This window comes from Scyliorhinus canicula, chromosome 2, assembly GCF_902713615.1.
Source record: "Scyliorhinus canicula chromosome 2, sScyCan1.1, whole genome shotgun sequence".
In the NCBI taxonomy this organism is placed as follows: domain Eukaryota; kingdom Metazoa; phylum Chordata; class Chondrichthyes; order Carcharhiniformes; family Scyliorhinidae; genus Scyliorhinus; species Scyliorhinus canicula.
Genome location: NC_052147.1, coordinates 204,610,064 through 204,629,064, shown reverse-complemented (window position 1 = coordinate 204,629,064; position 19,001 = coordinate 204,610,064). Strand labels below are relative to the sequence as shown.

General features: G+C 45.0%; 1 protein-coding gene across 7 annotated transcripts in view; it reads left to right on the top strand.

Annotated features, from left to right (window-relative positions):
- Positions 1 to 19,001, top strand: part of rapgef4a (Rap guanine nucleotide exchange factor 4a) — a 514,684-nt gene that overhangs the window by 159,801 nt on the left and 335,882 nt on the right. Inside the window, exon 1 of one of the 7 annotated variants that reach the window (XM_038789406.1) lies at positions 16,986 to 17,008. The exons of the other annotated variants lie outside the window; for them this stretch is intronic. The gene's annotated coding sequence lies outside the window, so the exon portion shown is untranslated. Of the gene's footprint in view, positions 1 to 16,985; positions 17,009 to 19,001 lie in introns of those variants that run through there. 7 annotated transcript variants of the gene reach the window in all.

Here is a 19,001-nt window from a genome sequence, read left to right as displayed (position 1 = left end):
ACTGCTATTCCACTGCATGGTAGCATGGTGGTTAGCATAAATGCTTCACAGCTCCAGGGTCCCAGGTTCAATTCCCGGCTGGGTCACTGTCTGTGTGGAGTCTGCACGTCCTCCCCATGTGTGCGTGGGTTTCCTCCGGGTGCTCCGGTTTCCTCCCACAGTCCAAAGATGTGCGGGTTAGGTGGATTGGCCATGCTAAATTGACCGTAGTGTCCTAAAAAGTAAGGTTAAGGGGGGGTTGTTGGGTTACGGGTATAGGGTGGATACGTGGGTTTGAGTGGGGTGATCATTGCTCGGCACAACATTGAGGGCCGAATGGCCTGTTCTGTGCTGTACTGTTCTAAGTCTAAGTATTCAATGTCATTTGTTTTTTGGGCTCCGCAGAATTTCTCACCTGTTTAGCCCACCATTAGAATTACATCACTGGGGAGCTGAACTCGGAGATCGGGCTGCCATTTTGAAAGAGTGCCCCGATCTCGAAGTGAGTTTGTGGGTCCCCCTCTTCAGGCTCCCATACCGCACCCCTTCCCTTCCAGGACCCCCAACCTCCAGAGGTCCCTAGCTGCCCCGCACATCTCCAACGCACTTGTCAGTTCCATCCTGGCACCTGGGCAGTGCTCCAGCCAGCTTGGCAGTGCCAAGGTGCCCATGTTTCAGAGGGCGGGTCATCCTGACCACCCAGGAGACACTCTGGGTGCTGTTCCGCCTGGTCCACGTTTGTGTGGACCAGTGCTGAACGACACCCAGCTGCAGCCTTCCTGGGGATGCTGGTGGATACCACATACATTTGCAAAAGTTGGTTTAAAACCGGCTTCGGCATGTGCTGTTAGGTCCCGCTACTTCTGGGAGGGATTCTGTCTCCAACGCCTCGCGGGACTTGGGTGAATCCTGTGAGGCGTGAGGACTGCCGGGAAGCCTGTGAGAGGCTCTCCCGGCATTCACCAGCCACACCCACACTCAAGCGGGACCGCAACGAGGCCGGTGGATCACTCCCCTAATGTCTCCTTTGGCGTGATGTCCATTTTTGTCTGATTTACACTTTTGTGGAGCACTTTGACTAAAGTTGTGATAAATTAGACTCTTCTCTTCCCATCCTCTACATATTTTATCCTAACCATCATTTAATATTTTTGGCAGCTATATGGAAGCTGTAAACATTTGAGCTTTTAACCTGTTTTAGTATAAAATGGTAGTGTGAAAAATGCAGAGAAGAATATGTCAGCTTTGTGTTAATACATGCTTGTTAATAATACAGGCATTTTTTGTGTAATATAATTATAGAACCATTAATGGTCAAAAATTGAGTGAACATTTTAATGTACTGTTGGCCAACCAAGCACGTGTGCATTTACGTGATGTTATTTTCTCTTACATCTGTGCACTTAAATTCAGATTGCACCTATAAAGCTGCTCATTGTAGTTAATAGTAAATATTCATAAAGCACATGCAATTTTAATCCCTTTTAAGCATTAATAGCCCACTGTAAGTGCCTGCTGTCAACAATAGCCACAGTTAACTTCTAGATAGTTGTTCAATATTTAAACTGGAGGTCTGAATGACTTACCATGTTTATAATGACTATTTTCTGATCTTGTTGGTAGATGTGAACTCCGAAAGCCAGAGTGCAGCCTAAATGTCTGACTTGATTTATCTGGAGCTCTGTTCTAATCAATTATCCTCCCCAGACTTGTCTATGACCTAATAAATGCTGGTATTTAGTCTATGATTGCTATTGGGGTGTCTTGGAGACAAAAATGGTTGACGTCGTAGTTCAAATAGAGATTGGGCTGTGGTGGGAATCTGAGGATAAAGTAGGAAACCTCATGACCAGTTAATTGCTGTAAATCATGATTGACAGTAGTCATTGATTCTCTATCTTTTACTGAACAAAACATTCATCTTGACTAGGAATATAACTTCACTGATTTATTGCAGCAACTCCTGTCTTTGTCAAGAAAGAAAAGCCGTCTCTGCTCAGAAACCTAAATACGTTTGTGCCTGGCTGACCCAACTTTGAATTGGTTACTTAACAAGCCCTCTGGTAATTTTGCTTGTTGCTAAAAGTTAATTCGGTCATGTTGACATTTTTAATGTGAAGATATGTGCCATCACTCCGACTTGCTAGCAGGAAGAAAACTAAACCTTTTTTGTTCCGGCCTTTTAATTCTTATCTGACTCCTCCATTCTCTGTCCCGCATTTCTGAAATGTAAGAGGCAGCCATTGAATTCAATTTTACAACAAACCGAGAGTAGAAAGGTTCGATTTTTAAAGTATGCTTCACTACGGCTTCTGCTTTATGTGCTTGTATGATAAATAGCGGAAAAGGGTGCGAGTGAGAATTAACCATAAAATTAAATTTTACAGCAGAATTGGGTAAACCACTTCATTTCTGATTCTTAAGGTTGGATATTTTTATTTCCAGCCTTGTGTAATGCTGTGGTTTACTCTACTCTCGCTCTTTCTCTTTCAGCAAGTTCTCATGGGGTGGGGGGAAAAAGAGACAAGTAGCAAGACTTGTCGAATAAAGGCACAAGGGGAATGAGAATCCTACCTCCCACACTGTTGGAAAACACCTGAGATGCAGATAATAGAAGAGAGTGGGATACAAAGGCCACCAGAGGGAGACAGCAAGAAATAAGACAGCCAACAATGGAGATGTTGGTTGCTGCGTGTTTTTCACATTTTTGTTTCCGGCGACCCACTTTTACCAAATGGCCAGCCTTCGATCCACAATTACACAAAACAATTTTTTTTTAAAATGTTGCTCTTCAAAATACTGTTTCCTGGTACAGCATGCACTGAAATGAAGATGTTTAATATGTTCTGCATTCACCAATTGATAGGAATGGTTATACATGTTCAAATAGAATGTTGTACCGCAGTGTTGTGTTTTAATTAGTAATGGGAATGAATGTAGGCTGATTGGGAACATTAGAAATTCTCGTGAGTGGAACATGATTTGAAGTATGCACAACTCCTCTTTTCCTAATTAGAAATAATTCTCTGGTCAGAATGAATCCTTTCTTCTTGTTCAGTGCGGGGCAGTTGAAAGTGGGCTAGACCGCAAGGGTTCAATTACCACCCGTGTGAACAGGTTTAAAATGGACCAGTGCATTCTGTTCACCTCCTGGGCTGAAGGGCTTGAACTTGTTACTGAGACGCCGGATTCCCATCTCCCGCGTGGCCCTGGGAGGAGTTGCATTGAAATCGAATTGCCCTAAACCAGACGGATCCCTCCATAACAGAGGAGCAACAAGCTACCTAGAGTTTGTTTACAAATCAGTGAAATCTGTTTTTTCTGTTTACCCACAATGAAGAGAGAGAGGAAATGATGAAATAAAATGAAAATCGCTTATTGTCACGAGTAGGCTTCAATGAAGTTACTGTGAAAAGCCCCTAGTCGCCACATTCCGGCGCCTGTCCGGGGTTGATCAACCAAATGCGGAATCTTCCTAGGTGTTTTAATTACACAGATTTAGCCAACACGTATTTTAATGGAGCTGCAGGTGAGGTGACAAATAAAAGAAACGATGAGTCCATCGACCTTCATCAATGAGCTACTTTTTTGCTTTCACAACAGAATATGAGAAAGACAGTGTTCGGTAGAATGTGACTTTGCGTTCAATCAGCGGAATTCTGCCAGTGGCGACAACCTTGAGAAAGGTTTGGGGTACGATTCAATGAATAGGTTTCGAAGTGTGGTAGCGAGCGGGAACTGCTGCGAGCCTCCCGTCAAGGCCATCACTGAAATCCAACGTTAATTGGTCCACTTAAGGAGATCCTATTGGCTTCACACAGCAAATTATGGCTCGCCAGCTGATTCGCCGGGACTGCACTCACCAGCACCCGGTAACAAGGGAGAGCAGCATTTAAACTGCTCTTGCACACCTAATCCCATTCAGCTCACAGCCTTGGCGTCAAGACGATCAGCCCCACAATTCGGGGATGCTGACCTGGGGAGATCGAGGCCAGGTGGAGATGTCCTATTCCCCTGAGGGTTCTGGAGGGTAAGCCACCGAGCAGTCAGTGCCGCCTGGGAGGAAGTGGCAGCGGCTGTCAGCTCGGGCCAGCATCACCAGGAGGACCAGCACAGAAGGTTAGCGCCCTACACTGGGCCGCATGGGTAAGTTGACACCGGATTCTTTCCCCCCCTGAGCAGTGGGGTGCAAGATCTCAGAATCCTTGCAACCTTCAATGAACGGGTCTTGGTGGTTACAGCCTTGACCAAAGACCGAACGGTCACCAACATGGAGGTCGAGGTGAGTATCCACCGGGCCCCACTCGGATGGACTGTCAAACATGAATTGTTGATGCCATTCGGACTGACCTATCCCTTCCACTGAGCACATGTCTATTATCCCGCAGGACCTCCAGCCAATGGCACCTTGCACTCACCCGGGCCATCTGGGAGTGTCCTGCGTCAGCAGAAAGGGTTCCACTCCCTGAACCCAGCTTGTGTGTGAGCACCACCTTAAGAGTATTCATGCTTCGTGTACCTCGTGTACTGCAGGGCACCACTGGAGGCATCACAACCACATCTTGAGGAGCCCGGTGCATCGCTCAATGACAGCCCAGGTAGCTCATGAGCCTTGTTGAATCGGGTTTCCGCATCGGTCATTGGCCTCTGTACTGACCTATTTAGCCAGGTCCTCTATGGGTACCTGTTATCCCCCAAGAGCCAACCGGCCATCCTCAGGCAGAAGGTGTCTGGCTGCCCCAGGATGTAGCCGTCGTGCACGTTTCCTGGGAAGCGTGCATACACATGCATGATCTTAAGGTGGTGCTCACGCACAAGTTGGATGTTCAGGGACTGGAACCCCTTTCTGCTGATGTAGGGCACTCAGATGGCCTGGGTGAGCACAAGGCGACATGCGTGCCGCCTATTAGCCCTTGGACGTGGAGCATTCGGGTGATAGTGGAGATTCCTGCTGCCCAAGCATCTTGTTGGGCTTGGTCTATGTCAAAGTTTATATAGTTTGCCTGAGCAAACAGGACATCCCTCACCTGTTGGATACACCTTTTGGGCTGTTGCTTGTGAGATGTCGCAGAATTCTTGGAATGATCATAAGATGTAAAAGTTATGCGGTGATCTTTGCAGAGTAGGTGTCCTCCTCCTCTTCCGCATGATGCCAAGTCTCGGATATATTAGAACATGAGTACTATTGTTGGAATACACGAGTATGCTTGCAGAAAACATAAAAACGCACTGCAAAACCTTCTATGTGAAGAGAGGGGAGTAGCCATCTTTGCACAAAGGCAAAGAGACCGGGGATGCTGGGCTTGCCACCCCATTGCTCGGACGGGGTGTGGGGGGAGGTATCTACTGGGAGGCAAATGTGCATAGGCCCTCCATGCCAACCCCTGGATCGTGTGTACCTGTTCCAGGGGCAATCCTAGTCCCTGCCTGTCTGCCCCACCAACCACCCATAACTTCCACTGCCTGCAGAGGACATCTCATCCTGAAGATGAGATTACTTTTTCGGGGGGTAGATCATCGGAACTCTCTTCCAAGAGAGCGGTGAAGGATGGGTCAATGAATGTTTCTCTGGCAGAGGCAGATAGGCCTTTGCCTAACACGGGCAAAAAAGATTACTGGGGGTAAACAGAGTGTGGCCTTTGAAGCCACAGTCTGATCGCTCATGACCTTATTTAATGGCAGAGCAGGCTTGAGGGCCAAATAACCTACTCCTGCTCCTAATGTATATGTTCAAAAACCAATAACCATAATCCTATTCTTGCTATTTTCTTGGGTGAGCCTGACTTTCTTGTACTGGTAATTAATTTTGTGTGCAGTTGCATTTTGGTCTTTCTCACTTCCTCAATTGAAGATTAAATAACCGTATGCAATGCAGACTTACACTTGCTTTAGCAGAAACTGATTTATGAGGTCTGCCTATCAATCATACAGATATATTTTTGTATTTTCTTTGGGAGGGATCTCTCTACTGCAGCCATAAAGCTAAAATTATTTTAACAATCAACTAAAACCGGAAACTAACAATCTATTTGTATCTTTTGAAACAGTCACCTCAGGACTGTTCTGGTTCAGGATATCCAGTCTTCAACTTTAATGGATAGCGGAGCCAGTTTCTACATTTCCTGCTGCCATTGCTTTGAAATATTTCATTTGACGTTCTTCAGGTTCCAACTGTATTCAAAATATTATTTGAGCAATATTTATATTGAATTGTATTCCTCTTCAAAGTTCAACAGTTAAAGTATGCAACAGGACTGGAACTATTTTTAGATATCACCATAAACCTCTAAATATTTTGTCTCCAAAATTCATTGTCTCCCAAACCCACGATCATCTTTTTAAATTCATTCATGGGATGTTGGCTTCACTGGCAGGGCAGCATGTATTGCCGCTGAACTGAGTGACTTGCTAGGCCATCCTCTGAAGGACCTTAGTGAACCAAATGGAGTTGTTTTTATGACAATCGACAATAGTTTCAGAGTCATCATTAGACTTTTAATTCCAGATTTTATTGGATTCAAATGTTTTCATATGCCATGGTGGGATTCGAACAATTTCCCCCAATCCAGTGACAATACTACTACGCCACCATCTTCCCTTTTTCCTGAACCCATGATTGAATCCCACCAATCCAGTTTCCTGGTCCTGCCAGAGTACTGAAATGGTCCTGATCTATGCCACCTGTGACAATGTATGTGACTATGATCATGGTGCGTCATCACTTCCCTACCGGTGTACAGCTTTGGTATAGTTAACTATACCATTCTCTTTGACTGCCTCTACTCTGTCATCCAGCTTGGTGGATGATTCATCTGGTTCCATTCTGCCCATCTGTCGCAGTCAAAGTATTGTCTGCAATGGCTTCTCTTATTCCTGCACTGTTAAGGATCCATCCTTGGGCTCTGCCTATTTCTCATTGGCATGCTGCCCCTCAGCAACATAACCAGAAAATACATTGGCTGGGATTTTCCAGCAGCTCCCTCCACTAACAGGTTTTCCCTCCAGTGGATGCGGTGAGTCATTGGTCACTGGTGCGATTTTCTGATACTGCCAAAGTCTTTTGAATGGCTCGCCCACCCATTGTCGGGGAATCCTCTGTGGGAGGTCAACTTTGACTGGAACAGAAGCTCACGCCAGCAGGAAGGGCTGGAAAGTCCTGCCCATTGTCTTCTGCATGTGTGTTGATGACATTCGGCTCTACTTTCTTCCAATGTCTACATTGTTAGACTGCTTGTCTGATACCTAGTACTGGATGAGCAGAAACCCCTTCCAACTAGATATTCGAAAGATTGAAACCATTGCTTTCAGCCCCCATCACCAACTCTGTTCCCTCGCCATTGACTCCATAGAACTTCCTGGTGAACGGCTGAAGCTTAACCATGTTGTTTGCAACCATGGTGTTTTTGACCCTGAGCTGAGCTTTTGAGTACAGATTCATGCCATCACCAAGACTGCCTACTTCCTCCTTCAAAGCATTACTTCCACCTTCAAAGCATTGCCCAAACTCAACTCCCCTCAACTCATCTACTGCTGAAACCCTTATCCATGCTTGACTATTGCAGTGCACTCTTGACTGACTTTCTCATCTTCCACTTTCTATAAGCTCGTCACATCCAAGTTCTGCATTTTACTCATCAAGGTCATTCTCCTATCGTTCAGCCAAGTGTTCAGCTACCTGGGAGCCTTAACTCAAAGTTCCTCCCTAAACCTTTGACCTTTTTCTCTCTTTTCATTACATATTTCTTAAAACCTACCTGTTTGACCATCCATTTGGTCATTTGCCTGTTTTCATCATGTATAGCTTATGTTGAATTTTGTTTGTGAATGCTTCTGTAAAGTGCCTTGAGAATATCTTTCTTCGTCGAATGTTCTGTGTAAGTTATTGATTTTTAGAGCAATAGTTTTGGCATAATTACAGTATTCACTTCTACTGTCTCCATCTTAATCTAAGCAATTTACAATTTTTAAATTTGGGCTTTGAAATATTGGAAATCCTGCTGTCTGGTAGCAGTGCAGTTGAATAGAATTTAGACCATTCACTTGCAAGGCAATGACTCCTGTACTAGATTACTAGGAAGGGATTATTTAAATATTTGCAGCAGGTGGCCCACATGGTGGCTGAGAAAAATGGGAGCTGTCACATATCCAGTATCATTCTCGAAGAACCTGCAGTACTCTTTTTTTTTTTTTAAATGGCTTCCTTTGTGGAATATGACCAGACTAACCCAGCAATCCCTCCTGACATCCTTTCGAGGGATGGGGATTGGAAAACGGTGTTGTTTTATAATTTCCTTTAACGGGGCCGCATTATGAGGGTAGGACACACAATATATTAAACGTGGTTATTAAGTGTTGAGATTTCTTAACTTCATCTTTTCAACATGGCAAGAAAACCTTGGGCATGATTCTCCGCCGGCGGGATGCACCATTTTGCCTGGAGGTTTCCTGACAGCGTGGGGCTGCCCCACAATGGGAAACCCCATTGACTGTCCGGCAGAACGGAGCATCTCGCCGGTGGGGTGAGGCAGAAATGTGGCGCAGCAGGATGAATTTTAAAATGGCCATTTCATTAAGAATTGCACACATGTAGTAAATATGCAAATGGCATATATTAAAATTCAAAGAAAAACCAACTAAATGGGACAAGCACAAAGACAACAAAGGTTTATACAGCAGAAACACAAAGCTCCATTTAGTTTTCATTAACCGTAGCAGTAACAGCGCAGTTCGGATTCTGAAAATAACATCAATTTTATTTAATGGAGTTAATTGCAGGTTTGTGCCATTATGACATTTCAATGGATCCACAATTACCCAGTTTCTGGGGTGCTGTGGCAGCAGCAAATTACAATGGAATGGTAAGCAGGAAATGGTCTCAAAGGAGCAGGAAATTCAGAGGTTTCCGATTCTCGACATGGGATATAAAGCAGACGCACATTGTAAAGAAAAACTGATGACCTAAAGGATATGGAAGTGTCTCAGAAGGGTCATTTTGTATAACTTTCAGCCCTGCCTTGTACGCAGCAGCACCTGATAGGGTACAATAGAAGACATTAGACACTCTTTCTGCTTTGAAGCAGAAACAGAATTGTAGCAGTGCCTCTGATACCCCCAAAAGATATTTCCGATGTCTCTCTGCCATTACTGCTTAAGTTTAAATATGTCAGAGAACCAAATTCCATGGGTAAATGAAATCTTATTGTCTGCATTGTGATTAGTATAACACAGCTATAAGAATAACCCCCCAATTGCTGGGTAATCTCATCAACATCACCTAAGAATTAACTATATTTACCCAGCATGAAGATGTCAATATGGAAAATTATTGAATTGATGGCACTATATTTCATAGTGATTGTACTATAATTGGCGGTGAGAAACTCCAAGTCCTAAGCATCATGTGGAGAATTGCATTTGAGCTTTGAGCTGGAAAACAATGTAGCATGCTGGCTTGCAAATACTCAGGGTTTTTATCTATTTTCTTCAAATCGTCTTCTACCATTCTCACTACTGCATCAGATTCTTGCTCAGTTGCTGGGGCTATTCCTTGCTCACTGTCTACTAACTGTGTGCCTATATGAAAGGTATGTTTTAATCTGTTTTTTTAAACAACTTCCTTTCAAGTTCAGACATGCTTTTGAGAAGTTAGGTATGTCGCCAGGAAAAAGGAATTGTGCAAAATCTTTATTTTTATCAAGCACTTGACTGAATGTGTTGCATTCCATTAGATTATTATCTTGTAGTCTGTAAAGCAAAGGAAGTGCCCTTTTTCTTTACTAAAAAATAGAAAATGGACTGTCAGATGAAAACTTTGTATTAAATAGAATAACAGATGTGGCTGCGTGAATGACACGGCAATAAACCAGTCGGTGTTTGGATGAAGTTCCAAGTAAGAGTCAATTTTGAGTAGTTTGGCATTTGAACTCTGAATCTTCCCACCTGTAAGTAAATTAATAGCAGTGAACCTAGGTCAAGGATTTGACGTTTGCATTGTTTTCTCTCAAGGTATTAGTTTGAACTATTCTCTGTTTGGTTCTCAATGCTTGTCGTGTGCACCCCTAAATTTAAATTGTTTTTGCTTTTCATTTGGGATAAACTGCCAGATAAATGTAATTCACTAGGATTTGGGTTCAGTTTTTCTTGTTGCCGTGCAGTTTTTGCCCAGCTTAATGGCTCTTGTTTTGAACATAAATTCCAGCTATTATTAACCACTTGGTTTGCTGCTTCTTTTTTGGTGCTTTGGTATATAATGTGTTTCTCCCTACAATATTCCAAATTTTAAAGGGATGATTTTTAACTGGCAATGGAATTTAAGTTGCACCTGGAAACTGAATGCTCAGCTCCTGAAGGGTGCCATCCTGGGCAATTGTTTGAGGCACCTGCCAAAGCGGGAGGGGACCTCTATGAATAGGCAGAATTTAGTGATTGTTCACACCGGCGAGATATTCCAGTCCCATTGGCGCATGGGTTTCCCGCCGACCAAGGGGTGCAGTCAACTGGAAAGCCCGTTGACGATGGCAGGACCAGTAAATCCCGTTGGCAGGCTGCCTCCGCTGCTGAAAAGCGGGTTGGTCAGTAAATCCCACCCATAATGTTAGCACCCCATTAATTTGCAAAAAGTCGTCCTGCTCAGCAGTGAATCCGCCAAATAAAACTCTCCAAGATTGCTGTCCAAAGGGTCTATTGGAAGTGGTAATTAAAGAAGCATTTACTTGCAGGTTACTGATCCATGTTCGTTATTTAATTCTTTTTATTCACAGATGTGTTTGCCCACAAGTTTTTTTTTTTCTGCATCATTTATCTTGCACATTCTTGCAACTCAATTAGTGACGTGAAGAAGACTAGCGACAGTAAGATACCTCTCCACAGGATGCTTCATTTGGACCTGTTGGGAGACTAAACTTCCAGAAATAAACATCCTGTATTTATCTGTGGGGCAGTGAATGAGAAGGCTGTGCATCACCAGATTTCTGCAGGCTTCTGCAAGTAGACTAACTGACTGCTGGCTCTGGTGTCTTGCTTTGTTGTGGGCAGTTAAAGTCACCTCTGTTTAGCTCTTTATCTCAAGCTCTTCCCTTGCGACTTCAGGAGACCTATCTCGTATATCTATTAATTGAACAAAGTCATCAAACCCATATGCCATTCCAAACCCTCCAGTAAAATCTGGTGGCATTAGTGTATAAAAGGGTTCCTAGATAGTGGTCCCTGGATCAGAGAATCTTTTATTGCTCTGGTTTGCTGGGACGTTTTCTATAAACCGCCTGTTTATGATGGGGGCTGTTCTTGCTACTTTTATTCTCCAGTCACCCTTAATTTTCTTGGCTACTTGCAGCTGCAGTATGTGAATACATTATTGGTCTATGCCACCTGTATTCATCAAGCAGCACAAAACATCTTTTTTTTCTTTCACCTTTCACATGCATAATGTCATTGATTTGTATCAGAACACTAGCCAGTGACATATAAATAGAAAAGGAATTTGCTTCATCCATGTGCAGTTGATCACAGGAGCACCGGAACGTGTGCAAGTTATCCAGGGAGTTGAGTTGTCATGATCAATTTAGAATCCCGACAGAACAAAATGAGGCAATTCAGCCCATTGGGTCTGCACTGACCCTCTGAAAGAGCACCAACCTAGGCCCACTGTACTCACCTGATGGGTTTTGTTCACCCTGTGCACACCTTGGAAGACCTGTCCTGATGCCTGAGGCAAGGGATGAGATTGCAGAGCCTTTGGACAGTGAGGATCTTTGGGTCCTCACTGACCACTAGGATAGTGCCAGAGGACTGGAGAGTGGTGAATGTTGTTTCTCTGTTCAAGAAAGGGAATAGGAATGACCCTGGTAATTATAGGCCAGTTAGTCTTACTTCGGTGGTTGGTAGGTTAATGGAAAATGTCCTGAAGGATAAGATTTATGACCATTTGGAAAGATGCAGCTTAATCCGGGATAGTCAACACTGATTCGTGAAGGGTAAGTCTTGCCTCACAAATTTGATTGAATTCTGTGAGGAGGTAACTAAGTGTGTAGATGAAGGTAGAGCAGTTGATGTCGTATACATGGATTTTAGTAAGGCGTTTGATAAGGTTCCCCATGGTCGGCTCATTAAGAAAGTAAGGAGGTGTGGGATAGAGGGAAATTTGGCCAATTGGATAAGTAACTGGCTATCGCATCTAAGACGGAGGGTGGTGGTGGATCGAAAATGTTCAGACTGGAGACCGGTGTACCACAGGGATCAGTGCTGGGTCCTCTGCTAGTTATGATTTTTATCAATGACTTGGAGGAGGCGGCTGAAGGGTGGGTCAGTAAATTTGCTGATGACACCAAGATTGGTGGAGTAGTGGATGAGGTGGAGGGCTGTTGTATGCTGCAAAGAGACATTGATAGGATGCAGAGCTGGGCCGAAAAATGGCAGATGGAGTTTAACCCTGAAGTGCGAGGTGATTCATTTTGATAGAAAAAATTTGAATGCGGATTAGAGTCAACGGCAGGGTTCTGAGGAATGTGGAGGAACAGAGAGATCTTGGGGTTCATGTCCACAGATTCTGAAGGTTGCTACTCAAGTGGATAGAGCCGTGAAGAAGGCTTATAGTGTGTTAGTGTTTATCAACAGGGGGCTTGAGTTTAAGAGCCGCGGGGTTATGCTGCAACTATACATGACCCTGGTGAGACTACATTTGGAGTATTGTGTGCAGTTCTGGTCACCTCACTGTAGTAGGGATGTGGAAGCATTGGAAAGGGTGCAAAGGAGATTTACCAGGATGCTGCCTGGTTTGCAGGATAGGTCTTATGAGGAAATGTTGAGGGAGCTAGGGCTTTTCTCTTTGAAGCGGAGGAGGATGAGAGGTGACTTAATAGAGGTTTATAAGATGATGAGGGGGATAGATAGAGTGGATGTTCAGAGACTATTTCTTCGGGTGGATGTAGCTGTTACAAGGGGGCATAAGATTCAGGGTGGGAGATATAGGAGGGATGTCCGAGGTAGGTTCTTTACTCGGAGAGTGGTCAGGGTGTGGAATGGACTGCCTGCTGTGATAGTGGAGTCGGACACTTTAGGAACTTTCAAGCGGTTATTGGATAGGCACATGGAGCACATCAGAATAACAGGGAGTGGGGTAGCTTGATTTTGGTTTCAGACAGTGCTCGGCACAACATCGAGAGCCGAAGGACCTATTCTGTGCTGTACTGTTCTATGTTCTATGTTGTACATCAGTGTGCCCTCACACTGATGTGAATGGATTATGTAACGATGAGAGGGGGGGGGGGGGGGGGGGAGGGGAGGATGTTGCAATGGGGTTTCCGACGTTGAACATCAAGATTCCCATTACATCACTGGTAGGGGGCGGGGACAACGCAGTCACTCCTTTTGCGTTTGCATGAAACACAATTTAGCCTTCCAGCTGGGCTTTCTGCTCCTATCGCCGACTCGTCAATGAAAATGGGAGATCCCTTCAGAACATTCTAGTATTGTAATATTCTCCCCTTTAAAGTACGACCACTCCTTCCTCTCTCTTTCTCTCTTTTCTCTTTTTTTTTTCTTCTCTGAACACCATGAGCTGCATTCTCCGCTATCGGGATTCTCCGTTTTACCTGCAGCCCGGGGGTTTCCCGACGGTGCTCTACAATGGGAAAATCTGGCTCAGCGGGATAGAGAAACCCGCCCCTTATATCCAGAAATATTTGGTACCCAGTCTTGCCTTTTTTGAGCCAGGACTCTGTTATTGCTGTATTTCCACATGGTTATCTGTGTCTGCAGCTCGCAAACTTTATATTTACCATGCATGCACTATGAAACTAATTTAGATCTCCTCACAATCTCTTTGCCTTGAATCTACCTAATACCTTACTATTCCGTTGTCTAGCTCAACAAAGCGATGTAGACCGGTTACATGAGTGGCAACAAGGCAGCAAGTATTATGTTCACTTTGATCGTTGGAATAGAAGAGCAGAATATATATTTTTAAAAGCATGAGACCTCTAAATGTCAATGCTCAGGGAAACATGTGCTCACACAAGAAACTCTGATAGCAATTAAGCAGGAAATGAGAACATACAGTGCAGAAGGAGGCCATTCGGCCCATAGAGTCTGTACCGACCCACTTAAGCTCTCACTCCCCCCCCCCCCCCCAAGCGGGGAATCAAACCTGGGACCCTGGCGCTGTGAAGCCACAGTGCTATCCATTTGTGCTACCGTGCTGCCCCTTTAGGTTCTATGTTCTTACTATTCCGTCGTCTAGCTCAACAAAGCGATGTAGACCAGTTATTGGCCTTTATTGCTGAGGGATTCTTGCTACAATTGTACACCTCTTTTTGGTGAGTCCATGGGCTGAATTCTCCACCTCGCGACACCAGCAGCGAGAATTGTGATCGGGCAGAGAATCATGCAACATGGAAAAAATACATTTTGTACACCTGTGCCGATTCCAATATGTGTCCCAGTTCCTCGCTGGCAAAATTATCGAAGTTTCTGCCCCGCGTCGGTAGGGCCATGCAAAACCATCATTTGCATGGATTTAAATATCATTAGCACTTGGCCACGTAATGCTCCACCCCTCTTAGGCAGACGTCTCGTGGGTGCGAATTAATGCAAGTGTTTGCAGGTGGGGCCTGGGTACCATGGCTTTTGAGAGGGAGCAGGAGGCTAAAGAAACTCTGAAGAAGCTGCAAGAATTGGTCTGGCTTGCTGGGGTTAGCTGCCTGGACTGGGTCAAGGTGGCCTGGCTCAGACCGCCATTGCTGCAGCATGGGATTTAAACGCACCCCTTCGGTGTTACTTGCAGGCTCCTAACTGCTGACAGCTCAATCTGTCTTGTAAATGCTCACGAGCCTTTGGTGATATGGAGCCCACCTAGGCCACCTCTTTGAAAACCCTCCTACCCACAAGTGTATAATCAAAGGGATGGGCGTGGCCAAGCTCAGTGGCCCACCAGGTGTTGGTACTGTTGCTAGTTTTGTTAAGTGTGCTTTACACTTAATTGCTCTGTATTATAACCTTTGCTCTGGAGTCGCCAGGTATCTTTATGATACCACCACGAGGTTCAAGTTCAAGTGCTGATCAATAACTCAATACACCAGTTAGTAAGGTTCAAATCAAAACACATTTATTATATACATGGTCAATTGCTACTCCTGCATAAAATACTATTCACTAGGCTATCACTAACACTAACAGGTCAATACTTAGCTTTGGAAAAGGGACCCACTAGGTCAGGGAACAATGGCCTCTCGTTCGATCCTGAGTCTGCAGGCTTCCAGCTGGTATGGACTAAGGGTTAGAAGCGCCTATCCCGCAGCGTGCGTTGACTGGACACTTACTTGTTGGTGCAGCTGCTAGGCAGGTCACGGTCAAGAGTTGTTTCGAGCTGCTGAGAGACCCTGCCAGGAAGACCGAATTGAACTTGGGGACTCTAATTTATAGTTCCCAGGGGCTTCGAGCCCTCTTGGGCGGACCCCGTACCTGGTTCCAATTGATTGGACCATGTTCCCAATCAATTGGTTTGATTTCCCCAATACTGGGGCTGTTCCTGATCGCTGGGCGGTTCCTAAGTGTCCGTTGGCTTCTTTTGTTTTGGCTCCTGCTGGCGCCGAGGAGTCTGACTTTGCCTCGATTATCTTAACTGTTGCTATTGTTCCCAGGGATCGCTCATCAATATGCAGATGGTCGTCCGTTTCAGTGCTGTCTGGTTTTCTGCAAGTTCTAATCTACAGGGAGCTTTGCATTCTGCTTGCTTCCCAGTACCTGTCCATTTTTCTCTGCGTTCTTAGCGAATCTCCATTTTAAAGTCGGGAAGTGGCCAACCCAGGTGGCTACAGTACTCCAACTGCAGCCCCACCACAGACTGAGCAGGAGGTTAACTGAGTTCAGCTGAAACACAGGACATGTGCACCATGGCCTTTGGAACCTTCCCTAGTTTACTGCCCCTCTCGGGGAAAAGGCCTCAAACAGTGACCCCCATCCCTCAAGATCACCAGCTGACAGCATTGACTGCCTCTGCCACCACCTCCCAGGAGGGCAGGCATGAGTCTGCGGCCCACCATGTTGAAGAGGCTGTCCCCCTCCTCATTGAACAGTGGTTTCACCTCTGACTGAAAACTTTGGGTGGGGGACAAAGGAGGAGGCTTTCTCTGAGCCATCTTCATGGCTGCAGTAAGTGGAATGTTTAAGAGCAGCTCCAGCTGTCAGGCTCTTTAGCGCTAATTCCCACCTGAACCGTTACAATGTCCGCTAGGCTGGGAATTGCTTTCAATTTGCACCGGCAGTGCTGGCCCAGTTGCATGTTCTGACTCGCTTACCGAATTGAGTCCCCAGTAGAAATGCAAATCGCATGCTATTCAGTCCATGGCGGGAACACTTTTCTCCCAAACGGAGAATTGAGCCCTACATCTGGAATACTATGTACAGTTTTGGTTTGGAGGTAGTACAGATTCAGTTCACAAGATTGGTCCCTGGGTTGTGATTGCCTTATGTTGAGAGGCTGAGTAATTTGGGCCTATATTCGCTGGAGTTTAGAAAAATTAGGTGATCTCATTGAAATATACAAGATTCTCAAGCGACTTGGAAAGGTAGTCAGAGGTTGTTAAACCTGGCTGGGGAATCTAAAATATGGGACACAGTCTCAGGATAAGGGGTCGATCATTTAGGCCTACAATGAGGAGAACGATCTTCATTCGGAGGGCTGTGAATCTTTGGAATTCTGATTGCGGGTGCTTCATTAAATTTAAGACTGGGATAGGGATGTTTTTGATCATTAAAACATATTAGGAGCATGCAGGAAAGTGGAGTTGAGATCAACCATGATAATGAAGCTGACTCGGTGTTGTGTGGTCTACTCTTTATCTCTTGTGTTCTTTCTTGTCTTTCACAATCTTTTGTGCACCTTGTTTCTCCATACAGGACACATCCCTTGGTGAGTGAATTGTTTCTAGAGCACTGGCACCATTGAACTGACAGATATAAGCTTACAATGTCATTAAGAATTGAATTAACTCTGCTGTGCAGTACACCATCTGGAGCTGTTCTCTTACTAAAGGTCTAATTCTTGCACTGCTGATTTTTAAAATGTATTTTTAAAATGTTTACATTTGTTTTAGTTTAAGGAAATCTGAAATCAGATGGTATTGAATCACAACGGATGTCCAATTTGTAACAAATCAGAATGTTTTCTATTTTTGGGGGCCTGCTATGGTTCAAAAGCAATGATCTCTTCTGCCTTTGACCCAGCACACTCATACCCCACTTCCACCCTACCTTCTACTGCAACAAGGTTGGTCCCTCTTATCATTCCTTCCTCTCTTCTTTCATGCATTTTTATTTTGCAGTGTAGGATTTGAACATCTGGCTAACTACCAGTTTTAAATTGAGAGAAAGCTGTCTGTGTTCTCTGGGATGCAGGGATGGGTGTAGGGATGTATCCTGTTCGTGGAAGGGAGGGTTAAGATTATTTTTAAAATCTTGATTAGTTTTGTTCTACTGGACTACAAGAAGGAATGTTGGCAGAGTTTGTTTTGTGTCCTGCCCAGTGAAGGCATGTTCTATTGACATTTGCAGTTAAGCTTCTGGAACTGTCTTTTATTTCAAATAGACTGAGATGAACTGCGAAGATGGCTGACGAGTTTTGTGGGGGAGGGGTGGGGGGTGGCTGTGGAATTCAAATCTGTTGTTCGTAATTTACTTCAAATATAGAATTTGAAACTGTCTCCAGGTTTGCAATTTACCAAAAGAGAGCTGATGAAACCAGTAATCTGCAAGTTAAGCATGAAAGACTACCATCCTATTGTGTAGTGCTGATTTTGGACGTTCTAACTATTTTAGTTGGATGAAACAATGATGTTCATGTGAACAACACTGGCTTGAGATGATGAGTTTTATCTGAGACCTGGGCAGCCTAGAAGATACTGAAGGAGACAGCAGGTGCATAAGAAGTTCAAGCCATATTTGTTTTGTAAAAAACCTGGAGGCTGCAAAAGTCTCCTAACCCGATTCCAGTCATCTGTAAATAAATTGGACTTCCTGATACAAAAGCCTAACTTCATGTCATGCTGGACATTCTTTTCGAGGGAATTCTATAATAATTGTGATATTGGACTCCAGCTATCAACTCTTCTAAGTTACAACTGCAGAGTGGAAAATACTTCCTTTACTGAACCTGCAAATACTGTCTTCTGACAATGAGATAGGCATATAAACTTGTTTACCATTTGTAAAAGTGCACTATTTTCATTAACTGCCATTTTTTTTTTGGGTGTGAGGGCGGAGTGATGGACATGGGGCTGGATTCTCAGATTTGGGGCTGGATTCTCAGATTTTCAATCCAGTCCTATGTCCGGAGGATCTGTGGCATTTTACGTCAATAAATTCGGCGGCGCCCCAACACGATCCTCCGACCGGCGAGGGGTTAGCAGCCACGCCACGTAAAACACCCAGCCTCCATGACAAACACAGGCGGAGAATTGCCGAGTCTGTGGCTGCGAATGCGCACAGTGACTACCTGTGTCGGTTGTATCATACAACATGCTGCCGGCCATACACGGAGCCAACCTGACAGCCCCCCCCCCCCCCCCCCCCCCCCGTCGCCGAAGCCCCCTGGCCAGCAGCACGGTTCCCACCTGACTGTGGCAACGCTGGACACAGTCCACAGCCACCATGCTGGGTTCCCGACCGCTGAGGCCAGATGTCCCCCACCTGGTCAGGAACACGGCCCATTGGGGGCGGAGCATCGGGGGACGTTCTGAGGCAATCCCAACAGCATGTGGCGCACTCCTTGATGCACCCTACCTCCTCCTCTAACCAACCCCCCCACCCCACGGTGGTTGGGAAGCGGGAGCAGGGGCCTGTCGTGAAGGTGAGTGAGTGCCTTTAAATTTGCTTAACTTTCAGCGGGAGCAGGGTTTGAGGTAATATCAGGTAAGCTCTTCCTTTCTTTTTCTTTTTCTTGTTTTTTTTTAAAATCTAGAGGTGATGTCAGGGAAGGCAGTACAATGCTCCTCCTGCAGAATGTTTGAGGTGAGGGACGCCGTCAGTGT